Below are 21,335 nucleotides of genomic sequence, written 5' to 3'. Positions count from 1 at the left end.
ATCACACAGGACAGTACTAGCAGTAAGTCAAGTTAGTAGATAATACAGGATACCTTCATTTTTCATTGCACAGGATTGCAGCTCCTGTAGAAACTGCAGCTTTTATTACACAGTGCATAAGCTGCAGTTTCTATACAACTATCCAAACCTTTAGACGACATATCTTTTTAAATTTGGAAAAAGAGTAAATCACTTGCTGTCCCAGCATATCCAGAGGCCACTCTTTATCAGTGCATCACATCACAAAAGGAAAGACAAGAGGGTGGAAACTGGTCGGTGCTAAAAAAGGGTGGGGGCTGCAGCAATGATAGAGAGATTACCTGAAGCCTGTTTCATAATTCAACATTCCTTATAAATTTATGGAAATCCTAACACCCAGGTATGCCCCTTATGCATTGAAATTCCACAAGGGCTCCTATGACTTTAGAAGTGGATTTAACAGAATTCCTTAGATGTCAACAATCTACTGGTACTCTGCACTTTTGAAAACAAACTCCAAGTCTTAATGAAATTGTAAGGCCAAAATCTGATTAATTTCTGACTTGAAGCAATACTTCTTTCTTGTGTTTCACTGTCCCTCAAAAGTACTCAATTTTAGCTTCTTGAAAATAATCTATAGTGAAAATATATACTATAACAGAGCCTGTTTTCATATCCTATATGATATAAGCTATCACATATAGCTTACTATGACTTTAAAAAAGGCCAAAACTTAAGCTTAAATAAGGTGATAGAATTGATTTACCATGATCTTTATCTTTAAACTTTTTAAACAGTAACCAATTTGCCTCCCAGCTCTCAGCTTGAGTCAGACACTATTAATTATATAACCTCAATTATTAGCCTTTCATATTAACACTTCTGTTTCCTCACTGCTTTGGTATCCTTCAGATCTACTTAAGCACAAACTCTTCACAGCACAACGCTTCGCACTGAATGGATTCTCACAACTCCTCTGCATCTGCCCTCCCTTGACAAGGCCTTGAAACCCCTACAAGGATTGAAAATGCTACTGCTGTTATTTAGGTATTAAAATGTGAGGTTATCTCAGTAGATCATGCTTGCTATGCAAGATATCTCCTGTAAAAAGTGTTCTGCATGGTCTCTGCCTGCTTGCCACTAAATTAATCTGTTTTCTTTGCACGTCCTTGGCTTCTCTAGCACTGGCAAACACGTCTTTTACACCATTCCTTTCTATCACTTCAAGTCTCAGTGTTAGAGGACAAAAAGATATTCTGAAGTTTACTGCAAAAAAGAAATGTACTAGATGATCAGAATGAAAAAATGAATGAAATATTTGCTTTACTATCTTGAAAATCAGTTTCTTGGTAGCTCTAAATATGATTTTAATCATTATTTTCAACAAAATTAAAAATACTGACACTTTTGGCTAGTACTCCATGTAAAATAGGATGAGTTACAGAAAGACCACTGCAGTTTTAGGGGCTGGCATGCAAGGCTAATTTGAGTCCTTTTATCTTTCCAAGTGTTTCTCCCATCTCTCCAATTCCAGGTACACTACAAAGTGATACATTTTGATGCCCTCCACATTATGAAAAGGGAAAGTAAAAGTCTTCAGAGAGAAAAAAATTTCCCCTGAAATTTTCTTCTGCCTATTTTGCACTTTGCATTGCCTCAAGTGCCTTTTAGAGCTGTTTGCTCAGTGTATAGTGTGTTTTACTATACACTGTCCTTGTCTCTCTTGGACCTGCTCCCAAGGGGTTTTTTCCACAATTATACATATAAGAGACATGATTTATGTGGTGACTGTGAAACACACATTGCACTGCTATTCCCAGGAAGAGAAAAACTAATCCCAAACCTACTCGGTCTTAAGACTATACCTGCCACCAGGACAGCCCCTGGGCTCATATCTGTCATACAGCTTTGAATTCTCTCATTGGTACTGCTGAGGAACAGATCAGCACTTAAGCAGCAAAAACTGGTCAAAGTATGGTGTGATGGCCAGAGGAGAACAAGGCTCAAAGCCCAAATAGACAAGAGATGGCTTCAGAAGACGACGATCCTTGAGAGGAAACAGCTGGAGACAAAATCAGCAGCAGTGCAGTGCTGACGCATCCAAATTAGACTTGACAGTACTCAGACTGCTGTGGTCTTCCAATGGACAGCAAGGCTGTCCTACTTCTTGCCATAAACTAGCTCAGTATAGTGCTGAGTGACTCAGTGTTCATCCAGCAAACCTATAAAGAAAGAGCCCTCTCTGTTATTTTTATATGCTCTGGCTGCAAACAATCTGAAAAAGGCCCTCCAGGATTTAGGAGCCTGAATGACCCAGACTGTGACATCACAGAAAGTAAGACACAGCTCTTACGCATGCCTGTTCTACCTTGAATTGGCAAAAAACATTTGTAACATGCCTCCTACAGTGCCCAAAGAAAAGAACGAGAATCATCTGTTAAAAGATAAAAATGAGTTCTCTTGGGGTATGAACCCAAGAGAAAAACCCAAACCCACCATAAAAACAGCACAGAAACTACAGTGTTTTACCTCTCACTTTCTGTGAATGGCACTCCCAAAACAGCAAGAAGGACATCTAGATAATAAAAATATTCAGTCCCTCTTCTAGGTCTGCTACTGGCTTTCTCTGTTATTTCAGGAAGTTACTTAAATCCTTTGTGGCTCAATATATTTGCCTGAAAACAAGCATTCTTACCTACTGTATTTCACAGCTTTGTCAGAGCTGCCGACACACTCAGAAAAGACATATGGAGCTGGAAGTAACTGGAATCACAGCGTACATCCCCTTTCCTTGGTGTCCTGCATTTGCAGCTGAGGAGAGGATTCTGCTACAGCAACCCCCTCCTTGCCAAAACCAGCCTTGAAAGCTACTGGTGAGATGATTACTGAGAAAGTAACCACAAACACTCTGTGACTGTCTCCCACTCAGTACCACACAAACCTCTCTCCATATCCTTAGAGGGATGCATACTCCGCATTTCTGCCTCTGTATTTTCATTAGACTAGATTTTAATTAGACCTGGTGACTAAAGGCTGGGGCAGCTATCTCTAGTGGTCTGAGAAAGCAGAAAGAGACAACACAGACAGAAAGGAGCTATTTTGCAACTAGTCTTTATGAACGCAAAGTTGGCAAAAGCTCCAAGAAAGAGATAAAGTCGTATTGAGTAGGTTAAATAGTTCACCCTGCCTTACATAATTGCATGGCTACTCTCAGGTCCTTGATTTTTACAGTAAATAAAACCATTTTGAAAAATAAATGGGAGAAAACAAAAGAGTACAACTGTTTTTTGAATAGCATTCTAAGTCCCTGAATACTCATTTTTCTCAATTTGCCCTGCTTTATTAAAAGAGTGTTTGCCAAATTGAGATAACATCTCTTACTGTTATAATTTTTAATCAGTGCAGCAATTCATGATTTACTCTTTCTCAGCTCTGGCTGTGATTCTGGATACTTACAAGCAGCCCTCTAGACTCCATGGACTGTGACAATACTTCAAACACACAATAACCTCAACTGAATTATCTAACTTAATTTTCATCCTTAAGCTTCCTGTGTTTTGAAAAAAAGAAAAAAAAAAAAACAACAAAAACCCAAACCCACTTAGTAATTGTGCTCTGAAAGCAGACTTTGAAGAGAATGTGTCAGCAGTTAGGACTGTGCCCCTAATTAAACCAACATATTTATGGTCTCCATAAATTCCCTCTGCAGCTATAGTATAATGCTTCTATATGTCAATTTCCTGGTATACACAAATGTTTTCAAATTATCAGCACTGCCTTGCTGACTGCTGAAGATAAGGCCCTCATCTAGCAATGCAAAGGAGACTTAGGTTCTGTCACGCATTAATAAGAAAAGGGAACCATTCACAGAGAGCTTTCTGCTCCTCCAGAAAAATTTCTCCTGACTGCATAAAAATGTTACACTTTGTATATTAATTAAAGGGACCGCATCATGAAGAGACATTTAGTTTCCTTCTTCTGACTTAGCATCTCTTAAACAGCATATCCTTAATTTTTGCTGCAACTCCTTCAAATGCTAATTTAGGTTCCTTTGGTTAAGTGCTGCTTTCTGCACTTGAGAGTACAGAAAGCACATATAATCAATGTCCTGAAATTTTCATCAAGTTTGTAGAATAAACATTGCTGCAATTCAACACTCCCAAGCTTAATTTATTTTCTTGCAATTTTGAGAAAATTTGTCTTGGCAAACGAAAATACAGGAGTAGTCAACAGCAAACTGCCAAGAAAATGGGGAAACCAAAAGCAGAACATCCTGTATGGTACACACCAGGAACACCTGCTTGCTGTGTCTTTCCTCAGTGTCAATGAAGAAATGTCATTTGTCACATTCAGTCAATTCCACTGTTTCATCACAGGCTTGTTCCATACCCAATCAAGAAAATTATCTTGGTTAGTAGATGCTACATCAAAGCCTAATAATTCTAACAAATGACTTAACATTTGAATATCTCTGTTAAACTATCTGTAAAATGGATATTTTAGCATTCAATGCACAGATGCAAATCATATGTAACAATAATCTGTCTGCCTACACAGCAACACCACACCACCAAGACAAAACTGCGATAAAATCTGTCCTCTTCAGAGCAGTCACAAACCACTGCCTCACAATGTGTTTTCACAACGAGATGTCGAGATGACAAAGGACAGAAGGTATGTTACGTGACATGTCCTTACACTTTTAAAATTGATTTTACAGACAAATCAAATGAGCAGAGCAGAAATCTCCCTTCCTGCATGGTTTTAAACTTTTGATGGAGAACAGTATTTTCCAGAGGAAAAGAACGGGGGCGTTGGTAGGGAAATATAAAACTAATTTCAGCAGGAGTTTGTGAATAGGGTATTCTTTCATATTAATGAAAACCAGATCATAAAATAGTCTGTGAGCTAAGAAACTGGCAGACAATGTATTAAAAAATATTAAATATACAAAACCACACAATATAAATTTATATGCATTTATGTATATAAATAATTACATAAAAACTGTATTAAAAACAATAGAGTATTCCCCATCATAAGATATGTTCAGGATATTGCTTTTTTAACAATAAAAAATAAGTCAGGATTCTAAAATGCAGTTCCACAGAACAACAGAATGTCTGTCAAGGGAAAACAAGTTCACAAATAATTTTGTATCACAAAGCTATTACATAATGTAAACCTGTACAATATAGTTTGTAATTTGATTTCAAAGTCATCAGGCACAGGAAGAATGCAACTGTGTTTAGTTTACAAACATCTCAGGAAAATTTCAAAGCATATACAAAACAAGAGGTATTATTACATAAAATTGAGAAAAAAATAACCCACATAATTTTTCAAGTAAATTCTTTTGAAAGGAATGTTGGATAACAGTTGTCTTATAACCTGAGTTGGCTTCTTAATTTTCAAGCAATAATTAAGGCCTTCAGGGTTCAAGATCAAGTAATTAATTACTAAATTTATGGAAGGCTTTACTACAAAAAAAATCAATAAGTAGTGACTAAAGAAGGCATTATGAATAAAACAACTTCATAATACTGGAAACTCCACTTGAGAGGATAGCAAAATTTTCTACATAGCAAGTACATGCCAAATTAATCCATGTAATATAACTTGCACTGAACAAACTATTTAGCATTTTGCACATGACCTCCGTGTTGAAACAGGTTGAGTTATCATCCATGTTTGTGCAAGTCACATGTAAATACAGGGTGTTCTCTGGACCCTTCACTCTTACAGACTGACCCTTTCCTGCAAATAGCCACAGTGGGATATGCTTTTCAGAAGGAGCTGAAAAAAAAGACCTCCATCAGTGAAGACAGAAAGGGACTGTGCAATTAAAAATTAATTCTTGTCATAGCTAGTGAAATCTGTATGAATATATACATATTGGTTCATACATACTTATTAGATCAATAAATGTATGCTTGATCTCTGGTGAAAGATTAAATGAGAAAGGAGCAGAGACTGTTCCTGCTTCTGTTACCGAGAAGCACAGGGCTGGAAGGTACTGATGTTACCCATTAGAGAGACAAAGGTTGCTTTCATTTAAGGCTCCATTCTAAAGAAATGAACGTGTCAATCCACCACCACTTCTTGGGAAATAACTGAAAAAGCAGGTCATTCTGCCCTAATGTTTGGGAATCAGATGCTGTGCAATACTGAAAACTGAAAGGTACTGCATTTAAACAGAACTACCCAGACAAAGACATTCAGGGTGAGGAACATCTGGGGAGCTAAGAGGTTTGCTAAAAAGGATGCAGGGATTACAGTGAATCATAAGGTAAGCACAAGCCTTCGTGCCACGTTGTTGTGTAAAGAACCACCATTGTATTACAGATATTATGAATACTAAAATAGTTTGCCTAGGGAGACAGTGGAATTAACATGCTGGGACAGTTTAAAGACAGGTCTGATCAACATCTGTTAAGCATGATAAGGACAGCTGAATCTATCTTGGGGCAAAGGAGGTACCAGGTGATTTCTCAAAATTATACAACAAAGACAAGGTAAAAACCATGAAATACAACAGTACTTATAACAAAATAGGTTCAATAACACATTTTCAAACCACAACAAAAAAAATTCAGATATTGTTGTATTTTTGTTTCACTTCTGGTTTATGCATTTCACACAACTACAGAGAGAATTTCCACTCCTCCTTTTGCAATAACTGGAAATTTTATCCCAGAGCAGGTGCTGCAAACTTAATCTGGTGTAGCTGAGATGCAGACTGCTTATGGTGATGTCTAATCCAAAGCTGTAAGCAGAGAAGTTAAATAAACACTCGTTTCTTCTGTGTTTCAAGGGACATTTTACATGTGCACTACCCTCAACTCACTAGTCTTCAAGGAATTGAATTTGCATAGATTTCTGATCTTTTCTATTCTGTCTATTGCTATTCTCCAGAAGCAGCATAGCTGGTAGCACAAAATCACTGCTCTCCAGGAGGTAACAACATCAAGCCAGGGAGACAAATACAGGAAAGAATAAGGACTATAGAAGGATGGGAAAAAAAGTAGGGTGTAGGAGGTGCTCAAGGAAAATAAAATGACGTATGTGGGACAAATCGAATGGAGAAGGGGTGCTGTAAGGACTTTTAATCCAAGTGCTGAAGAGAGAAAATCTTGTGAAGCTTTGAAAAGATGCATGGGTAGAGTAAAATGAGGAAGATGACAGCGACTAGTAATGAGAACAGCCTAGAGAACAAACATGGTGTCATGGAAGGAGAGTCAGTAGAGAAGAAACCCAGAGGGTCCTCCATAACTTCATGTCTCTTGTAACAAGGCAGTACAGAGGCAATATCTGAGCTCCCACTGAGGGCTAGACCTGATTCATCTAGAACAATGTCACTTCCTCAGCTATTTTATCCTCTATCTGCTCTGGGAAGGCGACTGACAAATCCAGCACTGGTGATCAAAGACTTTTGACTTTCATCTACCACTTAGCTGCCCTGACACCGCGGTGGAAATAAAAGTCTTATGCTCAAACCCAGAGATAAATAATCCATAACATTCCCCATTTGGAAAATATCTTGCCACTCAACATAACTGCATCTGTGTTGATTTGAAGCTGCTGGTAGGAGAAAGGGTACAAAGATTGATATGTGTGTGTTTCAAGAAATGTCTTTCTCCTTTGTGTAACCCCTTCCTGCAGGATTATAAATTCTTGCTCGAAAGAATTTCCAGTGTTTTGAAGGTAATAAACAAGGATAAGAAACAGGTCTGACTTCTGTAAGCCTTGCTCACCTGTCCAGTCCTGACATAAGCAACAGCAAGTAAGACCAGGATAAGCAGTACGATTCGTGCCAAATAATGTTAATTTTCTCAGCATGATGCATGAGATGACTTTTTGCACACTCTTACTATAGATACTGAACTCTACCAAAGCCAGAGACACGGACAATCAATAGATTCCTTAAAAAAATTCTAATAGGCTGCTCTTAATAAAAGGAGCTATTAAAATTACATTAAATACTCATGGGTTGTACTTGTTCACAAGAAGTCATCATTTTGTTTTCATTCCACTGTTCAGACAGCTTAAAGAGCAAATTATGTAACCTTTTAGATTTCCAAATCTCCTTTGGTGTTTCTGTTTGGTTGAAGTGAAAAGAATGTGCCATTTCCCTCCAGTTAAAAAGGTGAGACAAAACAGCTCATTTTGTATCATTCCCTTTTGGGTGGGTTTGTGCTATGAATAATCTATGTGCTACAGGGTCAGCATTTCTGTGTTATAAATGTTACAATACATAAGGTATTACCATGATAGGATACGCATTTATATTGGAAAGGAAACGGATAAACACTGCCACGGAATTTTTAGGATTTACTCATTGATAAAATATCTCTCCCTGCAGGTAAATGAAAGTTGCTAACTTTCATGGTGTTCCTGAGGTAAGAGATCAATTACAAGGAACTGCATTAGCAGCAAGAACTAGAATGGCACTGCCTAATGTATAAGACTAAATTCAGTTGTTTTTTTGGTGTTTTTTTTTTAAGATGGAAATTGTTAGCTTATGGCAAACTTGTGATCTCATACAGAAAATATCCCTCTTTTCAAAACTGACAGAGGGTGATAGTGACTGTGGTCATCAAGTGATAAAGGAATTTTTAGGTGTAACGAAAAATACAAGAACACGTGCCCCAGAGATCATGAAAAAGATGCAAGAACACTAGCTTTTGAAGAGAGTCCCTAAGTTTATAGGCAGAGATTTGAAAAGTGCTGTGATAATCTCTAAAGAAAGCTTTCATACTTGAAAAGCTGCTACTGTGCAATCAGAAAAAGCCTTTCAAAAGAATAACCTCACATGTATGTCAACAACATATGAATTATAAAACATTCTTCAGTGCTAGGAGGACCTCAAGATTCAATAGAGAAGAATTAAAAAAAACCATTTATGTGAAAAGCTGAAAGGAAACAACAGGTAGTCTGCTATAAGCCCAATGGTTATAACTATAATGGTTGCCCTAACTATACCCCTTTTACTGTCAACAAAGTCCGCTATAGACTAATGCTTGTTTTAGAAATCTACATAGTTTCAATCAGTAGAATCTCAATGGATCACTAAGAAGAGAAAATCAATTGTGTTCACACTATTTAGGGACAACAATAATATTTCCTGTTGCATGTAGCATGGATATAAAGTATTTCCCACCATACTTTGCTACGCTTCCCATGAAAGTGACTTTTGGAAAAATGCCCCTCTCCTTCACCTTCATTGCAGACCTCACATGTTCAGTATCACTCACTCAGATAAAACATCTTCCAGCTTTCTTCTCCATTTGCTGACTGAACTATGGTCAGGAAGGTATTTCTATTTTTGTAATTTTAAAGAGCAAAAGAAATGCATTTAGGATGCAAACTCTAGGGATACTCATAGCCTTCAACTGCTCCAAATGAAGCTATAATACAGTAGATACCTTCTGGATTCTTATTTTTTTTCACTGAACTTCTGCAGCTCATTCTTAAACGTTAACAGTTTTAATTCCTGCTGTCATTTTGTGAAGCTGGACTAAGGCTAACTTCAGTTTTATTCTTTTGCCTCTAAGTGTTTTCAGTTGTATAAAACACTCAAAGAAAAAAACCTGTCCAACCATGACATGACTTTCAATTCTTTAATTTCTCTTTTCTCATTAGTTTTATCTTGGAAGTTGCAAGGTTCCAGAGCAACCTATTGTAGTGGCAGCCAGAACCTTGACTGTGGTTCAACCACTTCTCCTGCAGTATCTATAATGAAAAGGTCAAAACTGCTATTCAAAACCTCCTCCTCTGACCTTGTGCCTTATCAAAGCAAGCCTGCATTATGACCAATGACCATGAAAGATTCACAGAAAAAGAGTGCACTGGTGCATAAAGACATTTCTGCCAAGAACTGGCAACCATTCTAGCTCTAACTTTTAAAAGGTTATAATTTTTTTTTTTGTGCCTTAAAATGACATGTCGTGCTATGTAACTGTGGGGGTTTTTTAGCTGTTATTTATTTTTATAAATTATGTTGCACTATTACAATATTCTGGTCCATGCAGACAGTTCAAGGCTCAGGTAAGCACAAATATCTTGCAGCCCTGTGACACTTTTCACCCTTTACAGCCACAAGAGTGCATCATCTGTTCTTTTTTACTCCACCTTAGTTTTCTAGTGACCTACTCACCCAACCTTCTAACACTTCACCTCTTACCCTTGTAAGCAAGCAATGACCAAATCTCCTCCTCTCCTCTTCTTCCACCTGAGAAATGCAGAGAGGTCCCAGCTCCTGGGGCACCTGCTCCTGATGCTCTCAGACTCCCTACCCCCACACTTTCTGCCCCAAAGTTGAGGCTTTTTCCTTGAGCACATATCTCCCGTGCCTCAAAAAACCCAAAATTCAAACAAAACCTACAAGAGTGGAAAAACTGAGCAGGAAGCTCTGAAGAAGGCAAGTCCAACTGCCAAAATTTACAGTCGCCTTTCCTTCCTCCTAATGTCCTTTCCTACCTTCAGACCAAAATTTCAGCTACAAAACTTGATGACTACTTAGCTTCTGTAGAAACTGCTGCCCTTAGCCAAAATGTAAAACACTGAAAAGAACATATTTAATTTTTTCATCTACATTTTAACAATGTATGTTCCATGTTGAAATACACCCTGTCATTCAGTCATGGAAAGCTTTATGAGGTACTTCATATTCCCTGTTACCAAATACAAAGTGTAGAGTTGATGCAATTCTTGGTGTTATTCCATTTCCACTGTTTAAAGAAAATTTGAACAACATTAGCATTTCTTAGCAATTAAAGATGACTGCTACATAACTTCTGTATATATTTCAAGAGAAAAGGTGTGAGTTTACAGGTACCACCTTCAATTCAATAGCCACAAGAAAACTAACCCACTAAGGCTGAACATAGCCCAAGGAGGAAAACCAAACAAAGTTACCAAGTCCCTCAAAACGCTCATCCAGCCTAGCATTAAGCTAGTCTTGCTATCAGCTTGAGATGTTACTCAAAGAAAAAGAGATCAAGGGAGATAACTTTTCTGCTGTTGTCTGTCCTACAAACAAAACATTATCCAAACTAATTATGGAGTAAAAAATAGCAATCAAGAAAAATAAATTTTGCTAGACGGTCAGCATCTTAGTTCCTTTTTAGACTATCATTCTGATGTGAAGTAACCAAAATATATAAAATAATTAAAATATATAAATGCAATTATATTGTTATTTATTTTACATAAGAATGTATAATATAAAAATACAAAAGGTGTCCAAAAACATCGGGCTAAGATTCACATTCCTATTCCATTCCTGTTGAACCATAAAATACTTTAAAATTTTAAAATACTTTAATTTTTTAACCTGCAGGTGAAAAAGAAAGTATTGACTAACTTTGTGAAGATGCCTACCTGGAAGATGCGATGTTGCTATTCCCATTGCTACACCAGGAACTGTTTACATATGTGAACAGGGTTGATCAACAGATAAGGTTAAGACAGAATATTAAATTGCAGAGTACTGTGCTTCAAGGTAAGAGATGAGTTCAGGTTTCCTCAGGCACAGGGAAGAACCAAACTTTGGTTTTCTACAGCAGTGGATCAAACCACCGCCTCCTACTACTTTGCACACCATGCCCTTCATTTCTCATGCTTTCCCACAGGTGTTCAAAATGAAACATCTAATTTAGGGTTTAATAAGAACATTTTTTTCAGTCATCACCAACTGACGTTATGCCAGTGAAATTAACACGCTGAAAAAAATCAAGAGTCTCTTCCACAGCACCTTGCATTTCTGTTACCCCTGCCATACATCAGACAATTATTTCAAGCAGAGGCAGGATGGTAGGAATGAGAGATGGTGGCAGTCAGCTACTGACCAAGAGAGCTAGCTCTTCATCAGACCTCCACATTCCAGCCACAAAAGGAAGTTGCCAGAGCAGGAACACTCAAAGAGTCGGGCACAGTTTTGAAGTACATCAGAATTTTGGCTTTTTGAAGTGTGTTCTAATGGACTGGATTTGAGGCTTGAGCTGCAGGTCAGCCATCTGTCACCCACTGGCCTCACTGCTTCACTGACCAGGATTTGTTTACAGCTACACCACTGTGTATTATTAGGTTGTTCTGAGCTTACTATAAATTTCAGGTTACTCTGTTGCGAATTTAGCTACAGAGGAGGAATTAGGGAATTACATAGGTAAATCTTCATCAGCAGCAAATCTCAGGGAGGTGAGGCCTAAATAGGGATAATGATACCAAAATTACCAGCTTCAAAGGAAGCAACAAAGGCTAATTAATGTTTTTCAAGGGTTTTGAGGGTGGAAAGTGCTACACAAAGGAGAAATAAAACTATTTGGTGAGCTTATGTGTAGGCTAGCAACTGAAGGCTCTAATTATGCAGCTTTCAACAGTTAACCACATGAACAAAATAAAGCTACTCTAATGACCGACTTCCTTCTTACTTCTCATTTGTGTGACTTTCAGCACCTGGCACACGGTTCAAAACTATAAAATCTCTCTCTTTTGTCAAAATGGACTTCAACTACAGCTTTATCTATGCTGGACTACCATGATCCTGAGATTAGCTCAGTTGGTTAAATCCTGGTGCCAAAAAAAAATTCTCGTCAAGGTTGTGGGATCAAGCCCTGTATGGACCATTCACTTAAGAGTTAGACTTGGTAATCTCCTTGTGGATCTCTTCCAACTCAGATTCTGATTCTGTGATCTGTGGACACACCAAGACAGAAAGCTGTCTGAAGCCTGAATTGTGTGCCTTCTTTCAAATACTGTTTATCAGCCTATTTTGTCTTAGAGAAAGCTTACAAATTCTGGGGGTTTTTTTGCTACCTTTTTATCGTCTGATTTATCTGGATGTCTCATGAATAAAGTCTTACATGATGAAAAGCTTGTCTATTTTTTCACATCTATAACCATTGATTCATTTTGATGCTATTCCTATCATCTTTACAGCCTTAAATGCACCAGGGTACACAATTCTACTGCCACTAGTTTCACATGAATTGTAAACCAAACAATTGTAACTGTGGTTTTATCAGGAACTTCAACAGGCAAAAGACACTGGCATAAACAAAAAATTACCAGGCTGTGTTTCATAACAAGCTTATGAATTCCAAATTTTGCTAATCATTTCAAGTCTTTCTTCTTTCATTAGTTTCTAATCCATAAGTGATTTTATTCATCATGCCCACAAGCAATGCAAGAAATTAATCCCTCTGATAAGGAACTGAAACAGAATTCTTTTGAACATATTACCTGTTCATTTTCATATGTATGTATTTACAGGATTATTGCCTTTCCCAACTCTATTTGCTTGAACAACCAAAGAAGCCTTAGAATCAGGGAAAAACTGGATGTAGTAATCCCAGATTACTTTGTTCCCTTATGTAAAATAAAGCTGCAATCTAAACCATTGGGGAAAACCTAAAAATATAAATCAAGAGGGATATGACATATGGGAGTCAGGAAGAGGGATTTCCAGCTGATAGCCATTCCTTTTCATTATTTTGTGGAAAACAGATTGATCATTCACCAAAGAAATCATGTCTCTTCAAACTGCTTCAAACACAAAATTCACAGAGCATCTTGTTTGAAATGGAGCATTTCTCTGTGTGCTTCAGGCAACACTGCTGAAACAGGAAACCTACACAACACTCAGAGAAGATAAAGCATGGAAAGATCAAAGGAGAGTAGCTGTGGAGCATCAGAACCTACATCATGAAGAGCAGGGGCCAGACCAGCAGAAGAAAAAAAGGAATCAGTCCCTTTGAATTCACAGATGGAGGCCTGCCTTCCTCTGGGCATCTTTGCTGGAAGGGTGTCCTTCTGCTGCAGAGAAACAGACATTCCAAAGCACATCCAGATGTGCACCAATACTCATGATGTGTTTCTCATTCTTCTCACAACATGTGCTTGATTTATTATTGATTAAGACCTGTTTGTTTTCCCTAATGACCTGCAAGGCTGTTACGGTTCCTACAAGTGAGATTTTTCAGCTGACCTCACGGACATCCATCTTGAGCAGTATCCTCACTGTTCCTTGAGGACCCATAGAGGTGTTTCCTTACTTGGGGACTTCCAAGAAGCACAAGCAAGTGCTACAGTTAGTTGACATTTGAAGTCGTTGCCAGCTGTCTTCAACACACATAGACTGGTGAGCAGTGGCTGGGGAACCACAGAAGGAGAGCACAGAGAGGCTGCCTGGGGAGTCAAGCTGACACTATGCAAAGACAAAGAGGAGTAATTTTAATAGAAAACATGACCTCTTTTAGGCTCATTCCTCTGTTGGTTTAGCTGCTATCACATTACAAAAGTCTGACATTCTTCTAACACAGTCAATACATATTGCTGTCCTCCCAGAGTAATGCCACTTAGCTGGGTATCTTGGAAATCTATTAATATGTGAATGGCAAGTTGGGCTGCACATCACAAACTGTTCACTACAGAGTTTGGGTGGGTTTGAGTTGATTTTTGTGTTAGTTTTGGTTTTTCTGGTTGTTTTGTTGGATTTTTTTCCCCTCCAGAGAGGGGAATGCACCTTCTTAAATGACAATTTAGTTTGCTCTATTTTTAAACAATCCTATACGTTGCAATGAAATTTACCAGCATGATGCTGTACATTTCCAGTTTTACTGTCACTTTTAAATCCTAAGTGAAGGAAGGAAAAAAATACATACAGGGAGCTAAAGTTAGTCAATCAATTACTCCTTCCCTCTAGTCCTCAGACTCCAATGAGATTAAATCACAGAGTTAAAACAAATCTATTCTGTCAGTTCCACCAGATCTGTGCTGTTTCTGGGATAAAAGAAGAGCACAGAAAAGAATATATTCAACTGATCTAAGGTTCAACGAAAAATTCCTGCTGTATGTAAAGGGGCAAGAAAATGATTACAAATTATGTTAGAAGATTGTAAGTGCCTAGCTATTCTTAAAGCTAATTTCTCCCCTCCACAATTACCAGTCAGGATGCTAGAAGTGAACAATCTTTTATATCTATAACATAAATATTATTTTGTTCATAACAGTATTACCAGCTCAGAAAAAAAAACCAAACAAAAACCAATTACCTTTGACAACCTATTTTTCCTGTAAAATTGACATTACCAAAAATACTTCAGAAGACCAGAAGTGTTAAACAAAAGATTCTACTCCAAAAAACAAGGGTCCTCCAAAAGTATGAAAGGAAGATAAGGTCACCCAAACCATCACAGCTGCAAAGTCTGCTGAGTCTCCAGCCTATAAATGAACAGATTTTGCCTAAGGGATTATTCATAAACAGCCTTCCAACAAAAACAGTGGTGAGACTGCAGGAGGTCATTAGTTTGCAGAAAGTGGAGAGATTTTTACTTAGTCTGCTAGTATTAAGTGAACTGTTTAAGAATAGTATTCACTTTGCTGCATATGGAACAAGCCTTGCTTTGTTTTCATGTTTAATGCTAGTTCTATATTTAAATGCCTTTGCTGCCTTGGTCTGTGATGAGAGACACTAAAAATAGCCTGTCTGTTCCAGACTTTCCATTTTGTCTACCTTTGAAAAGCTCTATTAATGATGAAATGTCATTATGAATTTAACTTGCAAAGATAAGCCTAAAATACGGAGAGACTGAGACTGCACACATGGTAAGTCTCCATTAATTATTTTCTATGTGAATCTACTTCATGTAGCTCATACTCAGGCCTAATCTCCCCTAGTTCAATCTCTACTGACGAAAAAAAAAAACACAATGAGCTTCAAAGTCCACAACTTCTACTGCTACTTTTTCTTCTGTATGTCTGCCCCATAACGCCTGAAGACTTTCAGAAAAATAGGAAATCTTATCTCCGTGTTCTCCAGCTGGTTCGTGGGTGGGTTTTTCTTTTATTTTTTTCTTTTTGTGCTGTAGACAGTAACCATTTTGGGGAATACACCTCTCATGGGAGGCACTGGCATTGTGCCAGGGTCAATCCATGACAATACCTTTTAAATTAAACTCAGATGTTGTTTATACTTTGGAGGGCCTCCTACAGCCAGCAAGACAAAACAAAATAGTGGGATCCTATTCCTGTGAGATGCAGAGGTGTCCTCTCAGGACTAATGATAACAGCAGCCAGTACTGAATTAGCAAAGCAGAGATGATCATTTCATAGCAGGAATAAGCAGTCTATTCTAGGATCCTGAAATATCAATGTATGATGTGAAGAATGGCAGACATGACTACTGTCAGCTATAGAGTAGACACAGGCAACCTCCACAAACATTCAGCATCCCGACTCCAGCTTTGGTGGCTACCTCTCAAAGATTTTTTAAATCTATATCAATCACTGACTATAACTGTTCTGTGTGCTTTAGTGTGCTTCAGCAAAGGCTGCCTAGTTTCTCAAATAGCCTGATGATATTGCTATACCAGACAAATGCACCTCTAAAGAGGAAAAATCACTCAAATTACTAATTACTGTACTTTTGCTGCCTTTCCTCCCCTTTTTCTTGCTGGATATATCATTTATATGGGATGACATTACCTAGATGGTCAAGTCCATCTGTAATCAAACAACTGGATGTTGAGCATATTTTAAAACCATTCACAGACAAGACTTAGGAAGACTACACTGATGCTGGAAGTAGGACATGAAACTTATGATGGTTTTATGTTCTTTTCTATTTTCTGGCTTTGCCTGTGTACATGTGCTGGTACTGTAAAAACACCCGGGATTAGGCAAGGTAATTTTTCCAAATATGTTCATTGTGCTTTACTACAGTGTACAGAGAGAAATTCTGAACACTTCCCCTTCTATAAAATGAAATTAATTACATGAATGTGGGGAAAAAAGTATACTACTATGCCATTTAGCTTTTCAGAGGCATTAATTTTATATAATTTGCAAGACAAAAGATGGATGCAACTACTCAGTGCCCCAACTGTAGCTGTCAGAGTCCATCAGAAAACTTCAAGCTGTTCTTTGACTTCAAGCTCATCAGCTCCAATACGGACCTTGGCAGCAGCAGTTAGCTGGCCACTGTCAGTGACAGATGAGACAACGGAACGCAGTTTGCTCTTTCACGGCTAAGTCAATGCTGTCCTGCCCTGCTGACAGGCAAGGCAAAGCTGCTTTTGTCAGTAAGCCATGCAGATATGACCCCAGAGACACAAAGGAAGCAGGTCACAGAATGGTTTGCATTGAAACGCATCTTGAAGACCATCTAGTTCCAACCTCACTGCAACGGGATTGCTCAAAGCCCCATCTCACCCGGCTTTGAACACTTCCAGGGACAGGGCACCCACAACTTCTCTGTTCCAGTGTCTCACCCCATGATTACATGCCCTTGTAAAAAGTGCCTCTCCAGTTCTCTTGTAGCCTTCTTTAGCTACTAGAAGGCTGCAGAGAGGTCTCCCTGGAACCTTTTCTTCTCCAGGCTGAATGAACAAGGTTGTTTCACATCTTTCCTGTGCTGGGGACCCCAGAACTGGATGTAGAGCAGAGCAGAAGGGAAGAATCACCTCCCTTGATCTGCTGCCCACAGTCCTTTTGATGCAGCCCAGGATCTGGCTAGCTTTCTGGGCTGTGAACCCATGACTTCAAGTCAGGTCAAGTTCTTCATCCACCAACACTATTAAACCTTATCCGCAGGGCTGCCCTTCATTCATTCTCCTCCCAGCCTGCACCTGTGCACAGGATTGCCCCAACACATTTGCTTGGCTTTTTTTTGAATTTCATAAGGCTTCACAGGTCCATCTCTCAAGCCTGTCCAGGTTGCTCTAGATGACATCCCTTCCCTTCAGCGTGTTGACCACTCCACTCGGTTTGGAGTCATCAGCTAACTTGCTGAGGGTGCACTTGATCTCATTCTCCCTGTCACCAGCAAAGATGTTAAACAGCACCAATCCAAATACTGATCCCTAAGGAACACCACTCTGCAGTGATCTCCATTTGGATATTGAGCCACCGGAGTGTGGCCATCCAACCAATTCATTATACCCCTGAGTGGTTCATCCATCTAATTCATGTCTCTCCAATTTAAAGAAAAGCATGTCACGTGAACAGTTAGAAAATACCATCCTCACAGAGTCACTTCTCTGGCCATAACTATATTTTAGCGCATGTCTGTTGATGACTCTCCACGTGTGGCGGGGCCACGAGGCTTGACTCCATTTCAGAAGGCTGATTTATTATGTTAGATATTATATTAAAATGCTACATTAAGACTATACTAAAAGAACAGAGAGATCAGAAGGCTCAACAAGAAGAGAACAGAACAGAATAACAAAAATCCTGTGACTCCTCACAGCCTTGGCACAGGTGGCTGTGATTGGTCATCAATGGAAAACAATCCACATGGACCAATCATGGATGCACCTGTTGCATTCCACAGCAGCAGATAGTAATTGTTTACATTTCTCTCCTGAGGCTCCTCAGCTTCTCAGGAGAGGAAAAATCCCAGCAAGGATTTTCCATAATATCATGGCTACACATGTCCACCTCAGTATTACCAGTGATACATTCATTATGGGCCTGGAAATCCACTCTATCTACTCCACCTGCAGTTTTTCTTCAGCCAAAAGCCCACATGGTGTACAGGAATAGGCCAAATGCTAGGAAATGTGGGCAACTCCCATGCTGTTCACAAACAGTGTCCAAATCCAAGCACATTCTCCATTACAAAAACATAGGCAAAACTCCAAACACAGAAAGCAGTTATCGTGTTTAGGGACAACTAACAATCCTTGACAGCATTACCATTTGGAAAAATACTCTGGGTTCAGCTCCATCTACACCCACTGTTTTGTTACAAGATATGCTGCTTTCCCAAACAATTTTACCAAGTGATTTTTAAAAAAATTCAACTTCAGAGCAGGATATCTAGACTGAAATGGCCATGCTCTGATAGGAAAGGCTGGAGAGCTGATTAGAAAGTACAGTATACAATCAAGATATCAACACTTGCACCCAAACAGCTTAAAATTATTTCAAAGGGTACAGAAGCAGCAATAAACAGTTCATATTTCTGTCCTTCCAGTGGATGTGCTACAAAGGGCAATCTGGGCGAGCCGGTGCTAAATACATGTTCCTGCCAAAGCTCTGCCAACTCAGGCATGTCTTTGTTATTACGCTGCTCCTCCTGACAGGGCCTCTCTGTGCAGGGTTTAGAGGACGCTTTGACTCTAGGGATGACCTGCTCTTTCTCTGTCCAGGCATTCAGTAAAAGCAGCAACCTAACCTTGGCCTTCTATGTTTCTGCTAAGTACTATTACGCACTCAAAACTGCATTTTCATATGGATTCAGTAAATGCCACTCCAGCAAACCCCTGAAAATCTGCACTAATACTCCATGCATGTCAGCTCTGCTATGTTCACTTTACTAAAGAGAGGGAGAAGACCTTTGGGGAGGGGAGGAAGAACTGATACACTGCTTACCTCCAGCTCTGGCACAACCCCACTGTTGGGAAGAGAGGGTGTAGAGACAGCATTGCCTTCTTCACTCCTACTAGAAGAGCAATGTATGGCAGAGCAAGGTCAGCCTACACTAACAGACCAACAATACTGGTGCGTAATAATTCTGGAGCTGCATATATTTGCTATGTGATACTTTTTTTTTCTTTACTATCATAGCACATCTGGGATGTGCACTGGGCATTTACCCCAGCATTACTTCCCATTCACTACCCCCAAATGTCTGCCAATACACTACCTTTCCTCAAGGTGTCTAGAGACAAAAAACACCACAACAAGTGACTCACTCTTCTGTTCATCACACTAAAATCACTTTCTGGTCTACACGGCCATTTCCCCTTCTCTGTGTAGCTAAGTCAAGCCTGCCTGTTCATTGATGAGAGCAAATTTCAGCTGCAGTCAGCACTGTTTGGATGCGGTTGTTGGGCAAGTGAGCTAATATCTATAGGCTCATATGTTATCAGCAGAATGGCCATCTTATGTCTAGAAACTGTATTATAGGAGTGACAGATGTAGCAAAAATGGAGCACTAATTTAATTTTCAATTGCATTGTCTTCTCTCTGACCTGGCAGTTCAAGAAGTCATCACTGGACCACTACAGTAAGCAAACTCAGTATCAGAGATGCTGAAGAGGAATCTCCAGGCTGTTTTTCACACAGCCACTTTCTCTGACTACAGCTTCTCTGGAATAGAATGAATCACTTGATGGTCTGTCTTTGGTTAGCTCACATCTATTTAAACCAGCGTGAAGATCTGCACCTTTGATGTGAGTTAATTAAGCTCACATGGCTTTTTCCAGCCTGGTTTCTGCAGCTTCAGAAGTGAGGGGAGACAAATTAGGCCCATCTGTCTATGGAAGGGGTCCTCTCTTGCCATACGGCACACTTCTTTACCCAGCACAGGAGCTGCCTTCCAAAAGCACCAGGAAAGGGGGTTTTCTTTGCTGCCAACAGCTACCGCGAATACCAGGCCTGCCAGGTGTGGGGGTCTTCATGAGAATCACAGTTCTCTGCCATCAGCTTCTCTGCACAGAAGCCTTAAAGGTCTGTCTACAAAAGAATTTCCTGCAATAGCTTTTTGTTTAACCTTTGGAACTTCTTGGCAGCAACAGATCTGCAAACACATTTGCTTTTTTTTTTTCTATTTAAAAATAAAGAAGGAACTGACAAACTTCAGAGGGCCAGAAGATGACTACCTACCTTGATTCTGCTGCCATTAATTGTGTAACTAAAGTTTGTAGTCTCTACAAACTCTGGAAACCTCTTATATGGTATCCTGGAATCCCAAAATGAAAAAGTAGCCTTGAATAATCCATATCACCAGGTACAGCTGTTACCAAGGCACTCTGAAGGACTTTTGCCCATGCCCATCAAGAAGAGTTGCAAGATTCAGCTCCCAGCTGTCAGAAAAGACAGTTTCAAGAAGACCTACTGGTATCTGTGGGGAGGGTATCAAAAAGGCGTGTTTCATGAGAACAACAGAGAACAGGTATAAAATGCTATGGGGAGGATCTCAAAAACATTATATAAAAATAGAAGTTCAGTATAAAGATAGCAAAGCAGTATTAACAGGTTTCTCAGAGACAGTGCAACCTCTGCATCCCTAGAAGTCTTCAAACTCAATGAGATAAAGCCCTGAGCAACCTGGATTGAATTTAGTGTTGACACTGCTTTGAGCTGACTGCTGGATTAGGGACCTCCTGAGGTCCCTTCCATCCTGAAAGGTTCTGTGACCCCATATCACCTGCTACAGGTTACATATATGTAATGTATAAAGTAATGGAAATTACTTTATACATAATGTATATACATATACATAATGTATAAAGTAATGGAAAGGGGTTGGCAGAACTGCTTTGGGAGCCTGAGTATTTGCACCCTGGACTTTCGAGAAGCACCTCTTCACAGTTGGTACAGTGCAACTGCAATTCTGCACAGTTTCA

At 39.1% G+C, this 21,335-nt stretch overlaps 1 protein-coding gene across 5 annotated transcripts in view; it reads right to left on the bottom strand.

Moving 5' to 3' along the window:
• Positions 1-21,335, bottom strand: part of SASH1 (SAM and SH3 domain containing 1) — a 535,689-nt gene that overhangs the window by 77,151 nt on the left and 437,203 nt on the right. The window lies entirely within an intron of this gene.

This window comes from Onychostruthus taczanowskii, unplaced genomic scaffold (assembly GCF_017590055.1).
Source record: "Onychostruthus taczanowskii isolate IOZ18803 unplaced genomic scaffold, ASM1759005v1 scaffold78, whole genome shotgun sequence".
Classification (NCBI taxonomy): Eukaryota; Metazoa; Chordata; class Aves; order Passeriformes; family Passeridae; genus Onychostruthus; species Onychostruthus taczanowskii.
This window is presented reverse-complemented; position numbering and strand designations above follow the sequence as displayed.